General features: G+C 44.5%; 1 protein-coding gene across 2 annotated transcripts in view; it reads right to left on the bottom strand.

Moving 5' to 3' along the window:
* Positions 1–19003, bottom strand: part of npy2rl (neuropeptide Y receptor Y2, like) — a 71773-nt gene that overhangs the window by 22719 nt on the left and 30051 nt on the right. The window contains exon 1 of one of the 2 annotated variants that reach the window (XM_076035255.1): positions 2882–3405. The exons of the other annotated variant lie outside the window; for it this stretch is intronic. The gene's annotated coding sequence lies outside the window, so the exon portion shown is untranslated. Of the gene's footprint in view, positions 1–2881; positions 3406–19003 lie in introns of those variants that run through there. 2 annotated transcript variants of the gene reach the window in all.

Here is a 19003-nt window from a genome sequence, read left to right as displayed (position 1 = left end):
AGATGGATGGATGGATGGATGGATGGATGGATGGATGGATGGATGGATGGGCTCCTTGTAGTCGCTGTTTAGAGAGGCAGTGAATTGGTTTGATGCTTTGGATTGGAACGATACATGTCCCCACATTATCAAAAGTTTACTCAGGCTAACACCAGCACCTATTGAACAGGTAATAGTGAAAGCCCATGAAATTAAAATGTTAACATTAAGGTATTATGTTCATCCTGTGTCTTAATTTAAGAAAATCATTTTCTAGCTTTTGCATAAAGGTTTTCTATTGAGATAAATTTTTTAAAATGCTACATGCATGATTCAACTGCAGGTTGCAGGTTGGAAATACAACAATAACATACCACAAACCACAAAATCTAACAAGAGGGTGCAGGCGTTGTAGCCCGTCACTGTGCATGGTTGCTAACAGAGCAAACTATAACAAGCTAGCAGACCTTATCATCATTCTGGAACAGAGCCCTGTGGAGCCAGTAATAGAATGGGGAAATCCTCAGAGCTTCAACATTCCCCCCCGTCCAAATAAGCCACACACCCAAATATGTCAGCTGACCTTCAACCGATCAGCAAACAGCCCAGTGCCACTGTTTGCTGGTTTATATAATCACTGGGACGCATCCCGCTGCGCTGAGACCCACGTCTAATGGCCCCCCCATTGAGCACTTGTTCAAATACCAGCAAGCACACAGACACACACACACACACCAAGAGTCAGACTCTCTCTGCGATTGTCTCGCTCTCTCCCTCTATAATGAGTAAATCACCACAACACATGTTGGGCAATTAGAGTATTCCTCTCTCTCACACACACACACACACACACATAGTGGCATCAGCTGGTTGCTGAGCCCCAGCACTCCACTCCTCACCATCACACACACACTTTCATTGCACAGTCTTTAAGCTCCGCCTTCCATCAAAATCATCACTGCAATAGCCCACCTCTGGTTACTAACGGTTCACATAGTGCAGCTACCAAATTGTAGTTGCACAAAACACACACACAGAGCAAGCGCACGTTGAGCTGAAAAAATAAAAATGTGTAAAAACAGTGAAAGCGCGTCAACTGGTGCTGCTGAAACTGAAGAACTTCTGCCTAAATGAGGAGGCTTATCGCTTGTGTTGAAGTACTTTGGGTTTGAAAAATATGACATTGATCAAACAGCAGTAACAGTAACAAAAGTAACTCGCTGCATCACCTGAGCCGAAAACTCGTCTATGAGCGTCAAGATTGTGTGAAATTCAGATCTGGCTGACTGAAAATTTTGGAATAATGTCCCATGCAAGCGAACCAGAGCTTTATCAATTAACATTTCCGATGAAAGCTGAACAATGTTGATCTGCCGGCGCACTGCATCCAGCTTAGCCGACCAGAGATGGTCATTCCAGATCCCCTTGTACAAACTGCCAAGGTGTGGAAGGAGAGGAGAAGAGAAGAAATGTGGGTGAGCAGAAGTAGGGAGGAAGAGAAGGAAGACGCATGCACTCGTCAGGCATTTCCACTATGGTGGGGCCACCCAGGGGGGGTAGCAGATGGGGGCTGTGCTGGGATTTCAGGAAACACATGACGGAAACCAGGAGAACTCGCTTCGAAAGTAGCTGAGTGCAGCATTTTCAAACGCACCCTGAATCCGCCCTCCAGATGGCATGAAATTAAAGGAGACGTTACGGCAGCTCAGAAAGAGGTTTATTTCAGCAGCAAATCTCTGTGATCGAACAAGCAGAAACATCAAGTCTGTGCCGCAGGAGATCGGCTTCCTCTGGGAGGAGAGCGGCTTAGGGAGCAATACTGCAGCCAGCCACCAGGAGAGAGAGGTTTTTGGCTCTCATTGTCTCGCATTGCATAATTGTTGTTCCACATATGCCACAGTCATACATTTCAATCTACTATTTTTTTAGAGTCAGTTTTTGTTTGTTTTCCTTTTTTCTTCATCTTTCAGAACAAAAAATCAGCACTTCGTGGCTTCTGTCTGAGCTTCACGCGTAACAGCCGCAGAGGAGCAAGCGTCTCAACTGCCTTCCTCTGATTTCTCCGCAGACTCTGGCAGCACTTGAGCCGAACTCGGGTCGGTTCAGACTGAGCGTGCTCAGCGAGGAGGACCCTCTGTGTTCCTTTTCCGCCTCTAATCCTCCATGAGAGTTTTTTTGGTTGTTCCCAAATTGGTCACCGCCAGCTGCCAGCAAGGGGAGCTTACAGGAGGAAGGAGGGTGTGACTGAATCTGTACTCACACCAGATTGTGTTCAGGCTGGCGGAGAAGTCAGACACACACCAGCATTACGCAGAGACACACACAGACACACACGCAGTGTGACGAAGAGGTAACTTGCTGTTTCTCCATCATTAAACGTCAACGTATTACATTGTGTCAAACACTGTTTCCAGTAAAAATTGTACTTTTCCCCACAAAAACTCTGTCCCAAGAAAGTGTTTTATAAAATGTTGAGTTCTCGAGGTTTGGCAGTCAAAAGTTGAAAACATGCGGAGAACAACGTGAGACTCACATGTCGGATTTCTACACCTAAACAGTTAGAGAGCTTAAAATGCCAGCAGTGGAAACTCCGACATATCTCACCATCACACAGGGAGTCTGAGAGAGAGAGTGTGTGCGTGTGTGTGTAACCACTCCGTTCTAGTGAAACCAGAAGGAACTTCACATGTGGGCTCAAAGAGACAGATACAAACTCACCAGCAGTCTCTCCCCAGAAGTCATGACCCGCTTCATCCGCGGGTGAAGCGGGTGCACCGGTAGTGGACCGGAGGAGGAACTTGCTTCGTGAAGTATTATTATTATTTTTATTTTTTTTCCCCCCGACTCTCAACTGTGATCGGATGGGCCGCTACTGGAACATCGGAGTGCGTGCAGCGCTCACCTCTCCGCGTGCTCACGCGACGCATCCCGCGGCGTCCATCGGACCGTGCGTGACGCGCAGTCGGAAGGAGGTAGTGAGTTTCAATCCCCAGCGCTGCTCCGATTCCGACAGACGGCCGACACGCACAGATCCCAGCCTCCGTCACGCACCGCCAGTTCAACCTTGTCTGACGGGAGCAAGCCGCCACTTGTTCCCGCCTGGAGGAGCGGGAGTTGCCGGGCACCGCTGCGCCGCTCTGTCCCTCCGCTCACGGAGGAGTGTGGAGCTTTACGCACGGTGCGCAAAGAGGAGGGAAAGAGAGGAGAGGGGAGGGGTGAATAGAGGGAGGGGGAGGGGCGCACCGAGACACATATTTACGTATTTTCGTATTTTATTCTGTCACATGACCGACCGGTAACACTCCTCCACCCCTAACCCACTGACTGGCTGCTCGCAAAGCCCCGCCTACCCGCGTTATTTCTTTTTCTTCTGCAACATTTGATTGGGTTGGATTAGAATTAGGGTTAGACCAGACCAGTGCGCGATTTGTTTAAAAAAATAAATAAAAAAATAAAAAAAATAAAAAAATAAAAAAAATCACCTGAGTTTAAACAACTTTGAGTACTTTTTTTTTTTACATCCGTCTCCCAACGTCGTGTCATCGATCCTGTGAGACAAAGCGTGTTTGGGCTGTTTTCACACACGCCTGAACATGACGAACACATTCAGAATGAATGGCAGCACCCACAAGGTGTCAGGCCGGGACTTGAGGCAGGACTCAGACGCAGAGGTTTAACAGAAAAGTAACTTTATTTCACAAGCAATTTGTCCTCAGATCAGAGAGATCAAATAAGAATACTATTCTCACTGAGCTGGCAACAAAATCAAAATCACTCGCATGGAGGAAAAAAGGACTGAATAACTAACAAAAGTATACTCTAATAACAAATCTAGGTTTTAACGAAAAATCACTCACTAGGAGGAAAATGACGAACTAGTAAACAAAATCCTATTCTAATAACAAAACTTAGCATTAACAGAAAATCACTCACAAAGAGGAAAATTACTAACTAGTAAACAAAATCCTATTCTAATAACAAAACTTAGCATGAACAGAAAATCACTCGACCTCGAGGAACAATCGTCTTACTGTGGAATCTTAAGGCTGTGGCTGTGACTGGGTTCAGGGCTAGACGTGTCGGACGAAGACACTCTGGCACAAGACAAGGGGAGCGCAGACTATTTGAACACACAAGGTAACAAGGCACAGCTGGAAACAAGGGGTAACTGGGTCAGACGAACAGGTGGAACATGAGGAGAGGTTGTGATCTGAAACGAGAGGAAGTTGTCAAAATAAAACAGGAAATGACGAGACAAAACCCTAAGACGAGACAAAACCTGACCACGGTGTGACACAAGGACCACAGGGGGGGACTATCCATTGATACTTGTAGTTTTAGCTACTGCTAGGCTAGTTTCTGTTAATGGTAACAGTCGTATAAATAAGTTGGCTGATTCCTCTTCATCTTAACGTCGTTCTTTTCTATTTCATCTACGAATGGTAAATAATACTAGTTACTGATAGTTAATAGTTATAGTTATTTGTTTACCAAAAGTGCCTTCTGCCTCCATTTGAATCAAAGAAGAGGTTGTCTTCCAATCGTGACAACATAATACTGTTAGAGGAACTGCATTTTCAGACACCCGGTTACTTCTTTTGAAGGTGCAGTGTGTAAAATTATGTCACCTAGTGGTCAGGTTTTAAACTGCAGTGTTCGTCCACTCACCCTCCCAATCGGTCTTCGCACACCAGAGAACATCGTCAACAACAAGCAGGTCAAGCTCGCCTTTAGATTATGAGGGTGCCCTGAATACACCTGTTTAAACCATTTGTTTGCCTGGTTCGTCATCCTCAAGGCAATCTTCTTTCCAACACTGGTTGCATTTGGCTACAGCACTGGCTGCAGATACTAGTTGCTTGTCTGAGCTCCAGGCAATCTGCACTTTTTGTTCATTTTACTCAAATGCATATTGAAGCCCTTTCTGTCTATTTCTCTCTAACATTTACAAACTATTATTCCAAAATTACATATGATTTTCTTCGGAATATCTTTCACCAAAATGACCTTTAAGTGCAGGTTGATATGCCAGTGTGAATGAAGTTGAAGTGGAAGCCTGCTAGCCATAGCAACAGTAACTGTGGTGTTAAGAACTCAGCAAGAGGCAATTTGTGAATGTAGGTTATACATTTCAGTCACTACAGTTTATTACAGCATATTCCACTGCAAATGTTCTGCTCCAATTTGTTCTTCGCATCGGACTCATTTGAGGACAACAGGAGCATCCAACCCTAAATACCAATTGTACTTGCAGGTTTGAACCGCCAACCTTTTGGTTATTAGACAACCAGTTCCACCTCCTGAACTACAGTCATACAGAATCGTATACACACAGAGTCATATAAGTGAGCCATTCGATGGGTAGGGAAGCTGTGATTTCACATTTACAAAAACGTATTTATTTTAAGCTTTTGCCAATAAATCTTGACCAATTGTACACACTGTACCTTTAAAGTGGTTGTTATTCTGTTGGCAGTGTTTCCCGTGCAGCCTACAGTCCACAGAGGAAGCAGGAGCTAGTCCTCAAACATGTCAGCCAATAGGTTAGCGGTCATTTTCTAATTTATTATTTAGCAGCACAGGGAGTTGACCTCATTAAACAGCACTTTGACAGACGGTCAGTAAAGACAGACAGTCAAGGCATGTAATTAATCATGTTAACACGAACCCCCCCACACACACACACACACACACACACACACACACACACACAGTGCAAAACGCAGCGTCAGCACTAATTACTATTCTGCCAGGATTTACTGTCCTCTTACTGACATGATTCACATATTTCAGTTCAATTGATAGAACTGCAGACGTGTCTTTCCTCTGTAATAGCGACCAAGCTAATTTAACAATAAATTATAAATTTGGACAGTTAGCAGGCGAGTTTGTTCCGTCATTTAGAACATGTCATCAACAAGGGCTAATACAAAAGAACAGGACTGAACCAACAATCAACAGGTAAGTACAAACATTTAAAGTGTAAGTACACCCCTGGTCTTGGGGGACAGTTTCCGCTCTGTAAATTTGAAAAATGCCTTGATTATGGGCGGGGCTACAGTTCAGCATTAAGCCAACACCCCACCCTCTATCCCCGCCTCCCTCGGATGAGGTGGAGGACTTGTCTCCTCCAGAGTCTCCCAGCACAATGGGTGAATATTGTTCGGACCCGACTGGCCTCAATGCATCATAGATTTGAGTTCTGAACCAAAATGGTTCCATGAAATTTGAAACGGGAGCCGACTGGCTCCGAGCCATTATTGTAGATATGACTTCCTGAAAAATCCTCAAATAAACTAAATTTGCATTGTAAAATGGAACACACAGAATGTTTTGTTTTTTGTTTATTTTTATTACTCTCAAAAACAAACGTGGGTACCTTGTACTGCTGCTACAGGAGGGAGCTAAATATGCTACAAGCGCATGTATTACTTCGAAGAAATAATTTACTAACAGGAAGTGGCAAGGGAAACATTCAAAATCACTTCCTGGTTTTAACATCTGCTGTAGCTAGGACAAGGAACTGCTCCTCTTTGCCTGCTCCTCATGGCACTCTCCATCACGCAGTTTTCAGTTCAGGCTATCTTTGTTGTTAGTTGCATGTTGGCTACAGCTAGTGTGTATACTTCCTTTACCAAAGTCACGTGATGCAAGTCACACAGGCAGCTCGCGGCCTCGCATTGGGCGGAGGAAGGGAAATGGGAGGGCTAGGATGATTGACAGCTGTGACCGCCAATCGCAGGGTCCTCTCGGGTACTATGGTACCCAGCTATTCACTGTCAGAGCTCCAAGTACCAAGAAAAACGCTGACATTTCCGACCCTAACTAACATCTAGACTAATCATCTAGACTAACTAGATGAGTGAATAACTAACAAACTAAGACTCACTCAACTAAAACTCACTAAACTCACACCTAACAACTATAATATCGCTTCAAAATAAATCAATTTGTGCGACGCTGACTACCATTTCGATCCTCACTATACTTCTCTATCTGCAACTCTCTCAATCCAACCTACTCGCTACAGATAGCAGAATTGACAGGCCGCTGCTTTTATAGGAGGGGCGGGGCGAACATGACTGTTAAAAATGGTAGTTCATGACATCAGCTGTCTCTAAATACGTCAGAGAGCACCGTCTCAGCAAATAGATGAATTCAATTGTAATCGCTGGCGTTCAACCCATCGAGGGCAGTGGTTCCACGTTTTTGCAACAAAAAATGCAGAATTAAAATGCTTTGACTATTTTGTCAAAAGTTGGACAAGAAGCAATAAGCAACACTACTACATACCATAATACAGTGATTTTCAGCAGATTTTTTTTGGGGGGGTGTATTTACGCTTAAAAAAGAAAAATATTTTTTTATCCACGCAGCAGAGGGAGAACTAACGTACCGTTGTGCAGCCCACACTTGGTCCAACACCACAGTTACAGTTACTTCATGGTTTTGTGAATGCAGCAGTGTGATGTGGTCAGCAGCCATTTAGAGTTTACCTTCACCTTTGCAGAAGAGACGGAACAGACATCAGAGACACTTCATGCGAGGATAAATCACACCGACAAGGAGAGCAAAACGTAGGTGCGCACATCGTATCACTCTCACACTTTGACACACTGATTTCTTTTAGCAGAATTATTCTTCAGCAGGGGAATTTCGCCCTCAGCGGTAACTCTGCTTATAATAAGGAAAATGTTTGCTGTCTATTTTTGTCAGAGCGACTCAGCGTTTGAAGCTGGTGGTAATGAGCCTGCCAGTCAGCAACTATGGCATTAAAAATCCACACACATACACACGCGAGCACGCACACACGCACCAAAATAAAGACTTAAACACTTATTTTCAAGAACTATGTCAAGTTGTCACACTCGGAGAGAACTTCCTCAGCACTCTGTGCTCCTGCTCTCCTGACGGAGCTGAGACTAAACATCTTTGAGAGCCTCTGAAGTAAAACACAGACTCAGTGAAATAAAAGACAATCTGTCTCCTCGCAGCCTTCGGTAATCTGCATGTACCTTCCGTGTGTGCGTCACTGTTTAATCTCCTACATTTTCCTCCTCCGTCATCTCTGAAATCTAAAGGCTCCATACTTAAGTTTCTGCCCCGGTGTGTGGGCGGAAGTAAAGCATGGAGCGGCGGGCAGCCCACAGGCTCCTCCCACACTCTTCACACTTTTCAAATCCAATGAGTCCACAGGCCTCGTTTCTTCCATCCAACATGATGAACAAAAAGATTCCTTAATTTGACTTCTGCCATGAAGATGAATCAGGAGCCAGTTTTATCTCATTTAGATTTGTTAAAACATTGTTTTAGGACAAACGCTAGGAGAGCGACACATGAAGAGAGGAGGTGGGGGAGGAGAGGGAAGAAGTGGGGGGGGCGGAAAACTAGTTGAGGCAGAGATATTTGAAATAATGTGGTTCCTATATTTTGGACTGGAATGTGCGCAAAACACATTAAAAGTTCTTCTGAAAAGTCTTTGTAAAACTCTGGATTATAGATTAATTTTTGGAGTTGATACACTGACAGCTGAGAGACAGGGAGTTGCTCTTCCTGTCAGCAGCTGCCAGCTGCTGTGTGGCCAAACCAGATGTTTGATGATTGACACTATTTTATCTTGTTCCTGTTATTATTCCAATATGTGCATAGCTGATCTACATTCTGCTTTTGTGTCCACATTAGCACTTCAACAGACCTTGTATGTAAGTGCCATCCTGCAGGACCTTTGGGGCTCCATCAATCTGAATTGCTGAACAGTCTTTATTCCGTCCCACTTCTGTGACCATGGTATGAAACTTTTTTTTTTTTTTTTTTTTTTTAATGAGGCAGGTCATCATCTGGCTTCTCGCCTTCTGATGAATATTGATTCTCCCAGCTTTACTGCTTGTTCGACCCAAGTTCCTAGACCTATTCCATGCTGCTAAATATAGAAGAACTTTGCCGAACTGAAAAACAGATTGAGATCACATCTATATGATGAATGTGTACGTATGAGACTGTTTTATTCAGTGTCTTTTAATAAACTTTATAACAATCATTATTCTCATCCATTATTTTGCTCAGGCTGTATCACTGACGCGTGTTAGCATAAAGCTAAGACAAATGTAAAGAGTTGCAAATAAGAACTAGCTGTGACAGCTGTTAGCTACTGTTGATAGATATTAGCTAGTGCTGGAAGAAGTAATCGAGTGGCAACAGATAGCTTCATTGTTGTAAAAAGTTTTGAGGTATTTCAGCTCAGGGCCGGCCCAAGCCTCCATGGGGCCCGAAGCAAAATTTGATTTTGGGGCCCTCTATTTCAGCCAATATTGATTGTTGATCATTCACACACCTACAATGAGTTCAATGCAGCTCTGGCAGTGTTGTTTACATCCTATTGACGGCCTGACATGTTTTTACACATGTATGTATTACACGTTGAAATTATGCTGTTGCTGTATCACCAAAGGTAAAATGATCAGAAACATAAGTAATACCAATGCAAACTTAATATGAATAATTTCAGTTAATGCATCATGGATCACGTCCAGGGTGCCACATATGGTTTTCAATCTCAAAGGGTAGCACATCCAGCTACAAGAGCGTCCTGGGGTTGATTTACACAATATTTTTTTCTTGGCAGGAGGCACCGGTGCAGCGAAGCTTTAGCTACGGAGGCATTAAGAATCACTAGGTCTACATCAGCAGCTGCACTCTGTTGAAAGTGTGTTTTTGTACAATAATATATCTTTGATCATATAGAAATCATCATTTATACTTCGCTTATGCCTTGGGCCGGCTCTGTTTCAGCTCCTTCTGGCAGATTTTGGCTAGTATTGGCAGAGCTACCGTAGGAATGACTGGTATAAGCTCACACTTCCAGGTGTGTATGCTCGCTGAAATGTTAGCTACCAATGACAGATGTAAGGGTTCCACTGGCTAAGCATAAAAGGTTTCATAAGAGCGGCGATGGTGGCAGGGATTAGCTTTGCGAGACAGGCATTAACTGACACTGGCAGATGTTCCCTCGAAAGAGTAATGCTATAGCTTTTAATGATGTAAGCGAACACAATCTCATCTAACAAAAGGCACGTTAACTTGATGTGGCGCAGGTAAGCAGTTTTCAGAAGTTAGGGTGTCATGGAAAAAGTTATTTTTTACAGTTGTTATGTAAACAAAAAAACTGTAATTAAAAAAAACATTTAATTACAGGAGCCATTGTGGGGTTCAGCAGTTGGTTGAAATAGAGCACAAGACATGGACTTTGAACTGTTTCAGAGCTTTACAGAACAGTGTGTGTGTGTGTGTGTGTGTGTGTGTGTGCATGTGCGTGTGTGTGCGTGTGCGTGTGTGTGTGTGCGCGCACGCGCGCGTTTGTGCGTGTGTGCGTTTGCGCGTGCATGTGTGTGTGTAATGTAATGCATCAATGAAAAAAGAATGAATGTTAACTTTTCATATTCAAGAACAAATTTTGTTCCGTGGTCAACATGATTTGTGGCTTCAATTATGAAAGAGAGAGAGAGAGTATACGTTTATGATTATCACTATCCATTACCTTTAAAAGCACACAAACACACACACACACACACAGAAGAGAGGGAGAGAGAGAAGAAGACACACTCAAGATTGACAGCATCCATTTTCAGTTTTACAGATTTTATTCAGTGGAATCATTAGAGCCAGTCATCAAACCTGCAGCTCTGGGACACGCGTGAAACATGTGGAGTGTGATGTTGTGATGTCAGCAGATTTGATTTCCTGAAGTGTCAGTTGACACTGATGGAGGAGCTCATGAGGAACCGTCCTGCAGGCATTAAGGTGTTTACAGCTGTACGAACGTGATGGACAACACGTCCTCGTCATGCTTCGACGAGCTAACAGGAAGCTAGCAGAGTGTTAACAGAATGCTGCAGATTGAGTAATGTTGCACATATTTAAAAGCCACGCTTCACTGCAGGGCTGCGCGTTCATAGGCTGGCAAGAGGTTCAGGGTCTACTCGGTTATCTCATCAGTGTTGGCAATAAGGTTGCATCTACTGCTGCTGTAAACAAAAGACTCATTCAAGCCAGCTGCAGCACAACCAGAAGGAAAAGAGCTGCATCCATGTCAAAATGTCTTTCCATTACACTTTCCCAACATACATCTGTATAATATACATAGACAAGAAAACATTTTTTTACTTGCTTATTTACTTCTTACATTTGAGACTTGTTTTTTTGGGTTTGGTTTTTTTGGGCATGCCTATTCGTATGTTACATTTCTTATGTCACTGTTTGGATTTGACATATGTCGAAGAGTGATGGAAACCCAGCTGCTGCCACAGGAATGCTGGGCTTAAGAGGCAGGCGCAGCCCAGACAGGCTGCAGCTGGTGGAGTGGGGAGCACGGTGCTGAAGAAGAATTGATTCTAAGCAGTGAAGTCAGTTGGCCCACTGTTTCATCACCAACGGATGTTTTCAGGGTCGCAGTCAACAAGGTTAGTGTGACCCAACGTCCGCAGGCGAGCAGCACCTCGCTGCACACGCTGCCCCTCCCACAGGTCGGAGGTCAGCAGACGTCTCCGTACGTCCACCTCGCCTGAAAGACTCGGAATCGCCGGTTTCATCGTGGGCAAGTTCTTATCGATTTCAGTAACAGAGCTGATCAGGCGCCACGGGACGGTTTTGTACTGCGTCGTTACACATCGCGTAGGCGTTTGTTTTTTACATGGAAGCACGTGTGTGCCCTACTTGTTCAGTGGTTCTCTCTTATATAACAGGCTGTGTGAACAAGTGGCTGATGGAGCCCGGATGCCAAAGAGAAGCAAATCCAAGTGGCAGGAAACAAGTCTCTTCTCAACAACAAGCAACGTTGTTCTGGAAAGGCGTTACTGCAGGTCGATGCCCAATCAGCCTTGAAGGGAAGGCAGATACACACGTGACAAACCAAGTGTTTTCTGAATGAACAACAGCCGTGGATTGGCCTCATCGTCTGCGTCATGTTCTCACCTCCGATTGGACGCACCTCTTAGCTTCCGACATTAGATCTAATCCAGCCTGCAGGGAGAGCGACTAAAGTCATTCCCACTAATTTATGCGTGTGTCCACGTCGTTGGCCGCAGCTCGACAGCACGGACATACAGCCAAAAACCTCCAGGGCAGAATATTACGGACGGATTCACCACAGATGGCCACCAGGGAAACCAGGGTTTCTAGCAAGCGTGGCAGGAGAGCTTTGGCGGTTAGAACTGGAAAGTTTCACAGTGAAACATTGATGTCACAATATCAGATGAATAGAGCCATGGACGCCCATCAAACCGGTCCAGATCTTTCAGTATGTCCCCTGGCAGGTAAATAACTGCAGCCAAATCTTTTCAATTCAGATTTGACGCCAAGGTGCACAATGTTACCATGACGACATTCTAAGGTACTTCCTAGAACATTTTTTTGGCTTCTCTCACAGCAGCTGGAGATTCTGAATCTGGCGTTTCACATCAAAAGACTCTGACTGAGGCTGTGCTTCTGGACCAGATCAGAAGCGTAGAAGGAGTTGACCCAGTCAAAGTGAAGAACCATCACTGGGGGGTGGGGGGAGTTCTCATTTGACATCACTGGTGTGTCTTTTTTCCACGGATTTCCAACTTACGGTTCAGCAGCTTGAAGGCTTCCTGGGTGGTGTTTGTGTGCAAGATGTGAATGTGGGCGGATAGACCTCTGGCTCTGCCCTCCAGGAATCCACAAAGCCGTGAAGAATAGTCCAATGAACTGAGGAAAGAAGGAATTAATCATATCACGTCACTGTGGCGATTCGGCTGTTTGGCAGCTGAGGGCTGAAGGAGCACAAACACCAGCCTGATCTGCATTATCACTTCAAAACCTTCTGTCATTTCCAGAACCTCCACCCCTACCCACGGCCTCACCTCAGGGTCCAGATCTGCTCCAGCAGGAGTGGATGACGACACTCGCACCTCCCGACAAACAACGTGTTCCCCAACCTTAGTGAATGAGGTAAATTACAGACCAGTTCAACAGTTCAACAGTATTTAATTAAGTAGTGAAGATTTTCCCATATCACCTCTATCAATAGGCCTTCACCAAGACATGCAGGAGTCCAGTGGAGTAGGCGGGGATTAGTGCTGGAGGAGGAGTTTTCTCCTATTTCTTCGCTGTAGCCACTCAGCTAAGACTCCTGGTGTTAATTTCTGTCTGATTCCCTGCAGCAGCTCTCAGCGCTTAATGTTGGCTCAACTGAAAGTTTTGATCCTGTTGGAATTGGCAGGTTTCTTTTTACGTCCCAAAGCTGCATTTCAGAACAAATCTGCATCTCTGTGCATGGAGGATTTTTTTCAGAGAGCTGCATGGAGTTTTGAGTTGGTGGCCGTTGGAGTAAGAGGCGAAGCCTTGCAGGAGAGCATCACACATGCAGGCCGATGTAAGCCTCCAGAGCACTCAGTGCAGATAAATGCCTCTTCTCCTCGACAGGAGCGTTTACTGACCTACATTTATTTATCTGCAGCCAACAGATTATCTCTGAAAACGCTCCATATGTGCGACGAAGGGCAACACGGTGCTATTTTCCAAGCTGGGAGGCGTATCAAAGTTCAGGTCACTCGAGAGTTTTGACACTCCAGAAACAAAACCAGATACGTCAGCTGTCCGAATCAACTCTTTCACTGCTTTTTACACTGTTGTACATTCTGTGGTTGCATTGCTATACAATATTTGTAGAGCTGCAAAACTGATTTTCACGATTCAACTTTGGTGAATGCAGACAGCAAAGGATTCTTCTCATTCTACTTGGTTCATAAACCGGACACAGTGCAATGGCTTTATTTGGAGGCTTCCATCCAACTGGCATCATAATCATCAGTAGTCAGCAAATTATTAGCAGTATTCAATTCATCTAATATTGTACAATAACATCCATAATCCCAGGAGTCAAAAACGATGACTGTTTACAGACGATATTATCTTATTTTGTGTGTATTTTTTTCAGCTTCAGCCTCTTTGCAGGGTTTGAACCTGTAACCACACAGAGGAGACTGACGCTTCTAATTTCTGCAGACTTTAATGGGCTTTTTCTTTTCGTGTCTGCGTGTCTCTTGGTTGACTCCTCTTCCTACCTGACAGCTTGGGTAACCATGGAGCTCATTAATACTCGTTTCCCCTGCTGGAAGTGTGCTGGTTTTGTTGTGTTTTTTTGTTTTTTTGAACTCTGAAAATCTTCTAATAAGCACTGAAGATCAGTTCAGACTGACTTCCCGTGAGTGGAAGCTGAAGATCAATAGCCTCTCATGAAGAGCAAGGATCTCCACTGACGGTAATTACAAGCTGGAATCAACCTTCGTGACCACGTGCCATGAAAAAAACATCCTGATATAGCATGTCTCCATGTGACATTGAGGAGGGCTGAGAGGAGGAGACACACGTGGCCGTGTTGGCTGGCTATGAGAATCGAGGCGCCCCAGCACGGCGACACACTTAATGAGGGATTGGTGGAGGGCCAGTAGAGTTTGAACTAGATAATGAAAATGTTGCCTTTGCCTTCTTGATGAGGCCCAGTGGAAACAACACAACTTAAAGGTACAATGTGTGAATTCTTCCATCTAGTAGTAAGATTTTAGATTGCAGTCCTTACCCTCCTTCTCCTGAGCTTGCCAGTGAACTACGGTGGCCTGCGCACACAAACCTGTATACCCCTTCTGCCTTCTTCTTTGTTGGTGTATTTAGGACACAAGTGTTCACCCAAAAATATGAAACGCACTGTCAGGCGGGCTGGATTGTCCACACCGGGCTTCCTTAGAAATTGGTGGTGCAAGATGGCTGATAACTGGGAGCAAGACCCTTGCTCTATGCATATTATTGTATATATAAAGAAGAACTATTCTATGCGTAGGAAGATCAAATTTCTTCTATTGTACTGTGAGTATACACTTTTAGTAATATACGTATTTCCGGGCAGTATATTAAGTGTTTGCCAAACCAACATCACACAGTAGATGCTGTTTGGTCGGTAAAACCAACTCCTGATATGATGCTACGCAGCTGCAATACAACTTGGTACTCGGACACGGAGAAGACCTCGAGCGGACTGTGATGGATGACGACAGAATCACATGATTGGGCAGAGCTGAGGAGAGAAGGTGCCACACTTTACACGCTCTCTCTTATCGCTCCTCCATCCATTCACCTTCACGTCACGTTTGCAGAGAAGGTCCGAGGCAGCACTAGTGATGTTAAAAGCAGTTCTCTTGAGTTCACCGAATCACTACAACCAGTTCACATAAAAGATGCATTCACCGAATCGTTCAGTGCCTGGTGCGACTGCATAGTGCTTCTTCCTTCTGGTCCAATAATACAGGCTACTGCAGGCTATTTATTTTTCTGCTGCCAAATTAACAAACTAACAAATAAAAGGTGTACTTTGCGGCCGTCTGCCACCTTTGCGTCGTCCACAAAGGTTTTTTCACGAATGATATGCAGGCGCAAAAACGCCCACAAATGCCACACCTGAGAAGTCAGAATCGCAAATTGTGCTATAGTAACCTGAGCGCGCGATAGATTGTCAGATATAACGTGCACACCTCAATCACCAGAAGTTGAATTTGTGACGGAATACTTTATTTTTGTTGTCAAAAAACACGCACGTTGGTTTTCTCCTGAACTCAGGCCAAGAAAGAGACAGTCGCACACGTCTCTGCAAACATCCACACAGCCCCAAGCACAGCACACACAGCTGTCCTGGGTCTCTGTCCTTACTAACACCAACACGAACATTGATAAACAGTGGAACACACGTCAGGAATGTTACAATATGAATACGAGTGTAGTTACCCAAACCCAAACCTTTGAATAATTTTAATTAGTCAGATTTCGAAAAGAGAAACTCTGGCGCTCCTGTGCACTCTGGCCATTACGACCGTGGTCATGATTGCAAGGCAGTCGATTCGTGTGTGTGTGTGTGTGTGTGTGTGTGTGTGTGTGTGTGTGTGTGTGTGTGTGTGTGTGTGTGTGTTTGTGTATATTATATTTTATCATCTTATACACACACCTCAGAGTCACTCTGACGGACAAAACTGCACCTGGTTTTGGCTGGCGATGTTTAAGTCTGTCAAATTGTGTGTGCAAACTCTTTGTGGATTGCATTTGTAATTCTGCGCAAAATTACTAATTTAAATATATTGACGCATTTTCCGCCGCTTTTATAGGACGCGTTGTTTTGGGTGCTATTTACACGTATTCTCTGGCGTAAAAGGTAGGCAATCGCTCGATGGATCTGGCCCTGTGTGTGTGTGTGTGTGCGTGTGTGTGCGTGTGTGCGCGTGTGCGTGTGTGTGTGTGTGCCTCCATTCGGTTTGTTGCAATTACATTATTTGTCTAATTTATAATGGCGGATTCAGAGAAGCACACAATGAATTGCTGTTCGGACAGTTGGTCAGCAGCACCTCTGAAGTTTTTGCAATGTGCAGCAAAAACTTGGCTCATGACCCAAAAGAATGGCAAAAGTACTACAGCAACGATTAAAAGAATTGTGCGTGACTGCTTTGCGAGCCCGTGTGTCAAAAACATACATGACATAAACTTACTGGATGACTTCCTCGTTCATCAAGACTCACAGCGTGGTCACGTTTCGCTCACTGTTCGTGTACTGGATGACAGTTTTGTTTGTTCGTGATTCATTCGCTCTCACATGCTCACAGGATGGTCAGTGCTCATGGTCATGGTCAAGCCTCGGTCGCAGGCTTGCAGCACAGGTGCAGACCAAATGATACCGCTCTTCCACTCCCGACCTTCATGTAGAGCTAAACTGAACTGGGAAAAGAACAAATCAAGTGATCCTGTTCAATTCGTTCACTAAAACAATGTGTTCTTTGTGAACGCTACAACACTAAGAGATAGACACAGTTGGTTCTCGCCAGGCTGTGGAAATGTCCAAAAGTGCAAAAATCACCTTGGGCTGTCTGATTAATCTTCATGATGACAAACAGTCCACCTGACCTGGTGTGACCAGGCTGATAGAACCTGCCAGGGATGAGTAACAGCATGAAATCTGACTGTGGCCGAATGCAAGTGCAAGTCACGGGCCGACAGAAACGATGTCAGAAATGTCAGAAAGGGATTCAGTAAAAGGACAAGGTCTGAATGTCTTGCATGTGTTCACACGCACAAGCATCCACACACACGCACCCACTAGACATAAGAAATGACACTAGCTTATGGTGTCAGTCACCCTCTAGCCCTTTACCCACACAGCTTAATCAGATCACTGCTGTTCTCCAATTAAGGATCAGATCATCGATCTTCCTTCCACCAAGTGCAGATTTCAAGGAGACAATCAAATTCCGGCCAGAATATGTCTGCCTCTGCAACGTTAGGTTTCACTATGCTCTCGTTTCAACTGGTAGGTTAGGGACACAACACATCCAGATTTATCAAATGGCCATTCCTCGCCCTTCCATCGTCCATGAATTAGAGAGTATTAAAGTGCTGGAGCTGTTGGGCGTGCTGCTAGTTCTCATTGACACCCTCACCCTCTATTTAGCTCTACTTCTGCACCAAAGCAGACAAAGGAGATCTGGAACATATGCAGAACACATTCTCCAATTCCTATCATAGATCACTGTATACATGGCAGGAAAAATCAGAGTATGATCAAATCTTCTGAGTTTGGAACATGGCGGCGAGCTGAACACACGCATCGTCAGCTGCTCCCCAAAGCTAACGGCTAATCCTGCAATCTCTTTCCTGGAAACTCATAAAAAAAAAACGTCCTAGCTTTTTTTTTTCTTTTTCTTTTTTAAACCTATATACCTCTGATGGAAACCAGATCCCAGAAAAAGGAGTCAAGCCATCTTGTTAATCCCACTGAAGCGGATCCTCGTTCCTCTGCACCCCCATCCATGCTAACACCGAACGTAGCTAACATGGAAACTGATGGGGAAAACGTGATCATGAAAGCTATAACCGGCATGAAAGAGGAGTTTTTGACAAACTTTACAGGTATTCTAACTGCTATACAAGACCTCAAAAGTAACTTCAACAAGTTCACCAATAGACTAACAGAGGCTAAACAACGCATTGTAGACACGGAGGACAAAGTTTCCACTTTGCAAAAACAAGTTGCTGAGCTCCAAAAGCAGGTAACCCTCACCGACAAGACGGAAGACCAGGAGAACCACAGCCGGCTTAACAACCTGCGCCTCGTCAACCTGCCAGAGGGAGCAGAGGGACGAGATGCTGTTACCTTTTTGGAGAGATGGCTTCCGGAGACATTTGGATCTGACTGCTTCTCTCACCCGCTCTTCATCGAGCAAGCTCATTGTCTGCAGCAGAGTCGCCAAGATTGTTGTAACATTCCCAGAGTGCTAATAATGCGCTTCCTCAACTTTAAAGACAAGGAGAGAGTGATCCGCACAGCCAGGGCTAAAGAAAATGTGATATATAAAGATCAGCAGGTGAAGTTCTGCCAGGACGTTGCCAGAGAGACACACATCAAACGGATGCGCTTTGATGAAGTGAAGTAGCAACTTAAAGGCCAAAATATCCAGTATGGAATCCTGCACCCAGCACGCCTCCGAGTGACACACGCAGGTCGGTCCCGGATTTTTAACTCCCCCGAGGAAGCTGCGGCGTTTCTCCAAAGCCTCTCCAATAACTGTCATGTGGTGTAACCCTCACCGGTATATTCTCTGAGCGAAGTTCAAGGTGAGAACAATGACGGGAAATCTCTACCTCCTTTTTCTCTCCTTTTTTTCTTTCCTTATTGCACTCCTATCAATAACACCACGACGGACACAATGACTGAGATTGAAATTATGAGTGAGAATTCTTTATTTATTTCTTCCTCCTCTGCCTATGCCTAATGGAAACAACTTTTCAACTAAAAGAATATTGACCACTTTTTTATGTCTTATTTTCTCTTTTTCTCCCTTATTTGAGACTGCATTTCCTGTACTTTTTTTCCCTTCACACCGTTGGTGGAGTAGATAAAGATTTTAACGTGTTTAAGTATCGTTACTCTGCTCGTCTTTTTAGGATCAGACCAGCGTTATGTTGTGTTTTCATA

Source organism: Nelusetta ayraudi, unplaced genomic scaffold, assembly GCF_046127955.1.
Source record: "Nelusetta ayraudi isolate G7.1 ecotype Tasmania unplaced genomic scaffold, CSIRO-AGI_Nayr_v1 ptg000042l, whole genome shotgun sequence".
NCBI lineage: Eukaryota > Metazoa > Chordata > Actinopteri > Tetraodontiformes > Monacanthidae > Nelusetta > Nelusetta ayraudi.
Note: the sequence above shows the minus strand (reverse complement) of the source record. Positions and strands in the feature narration are given on the sequence as shown.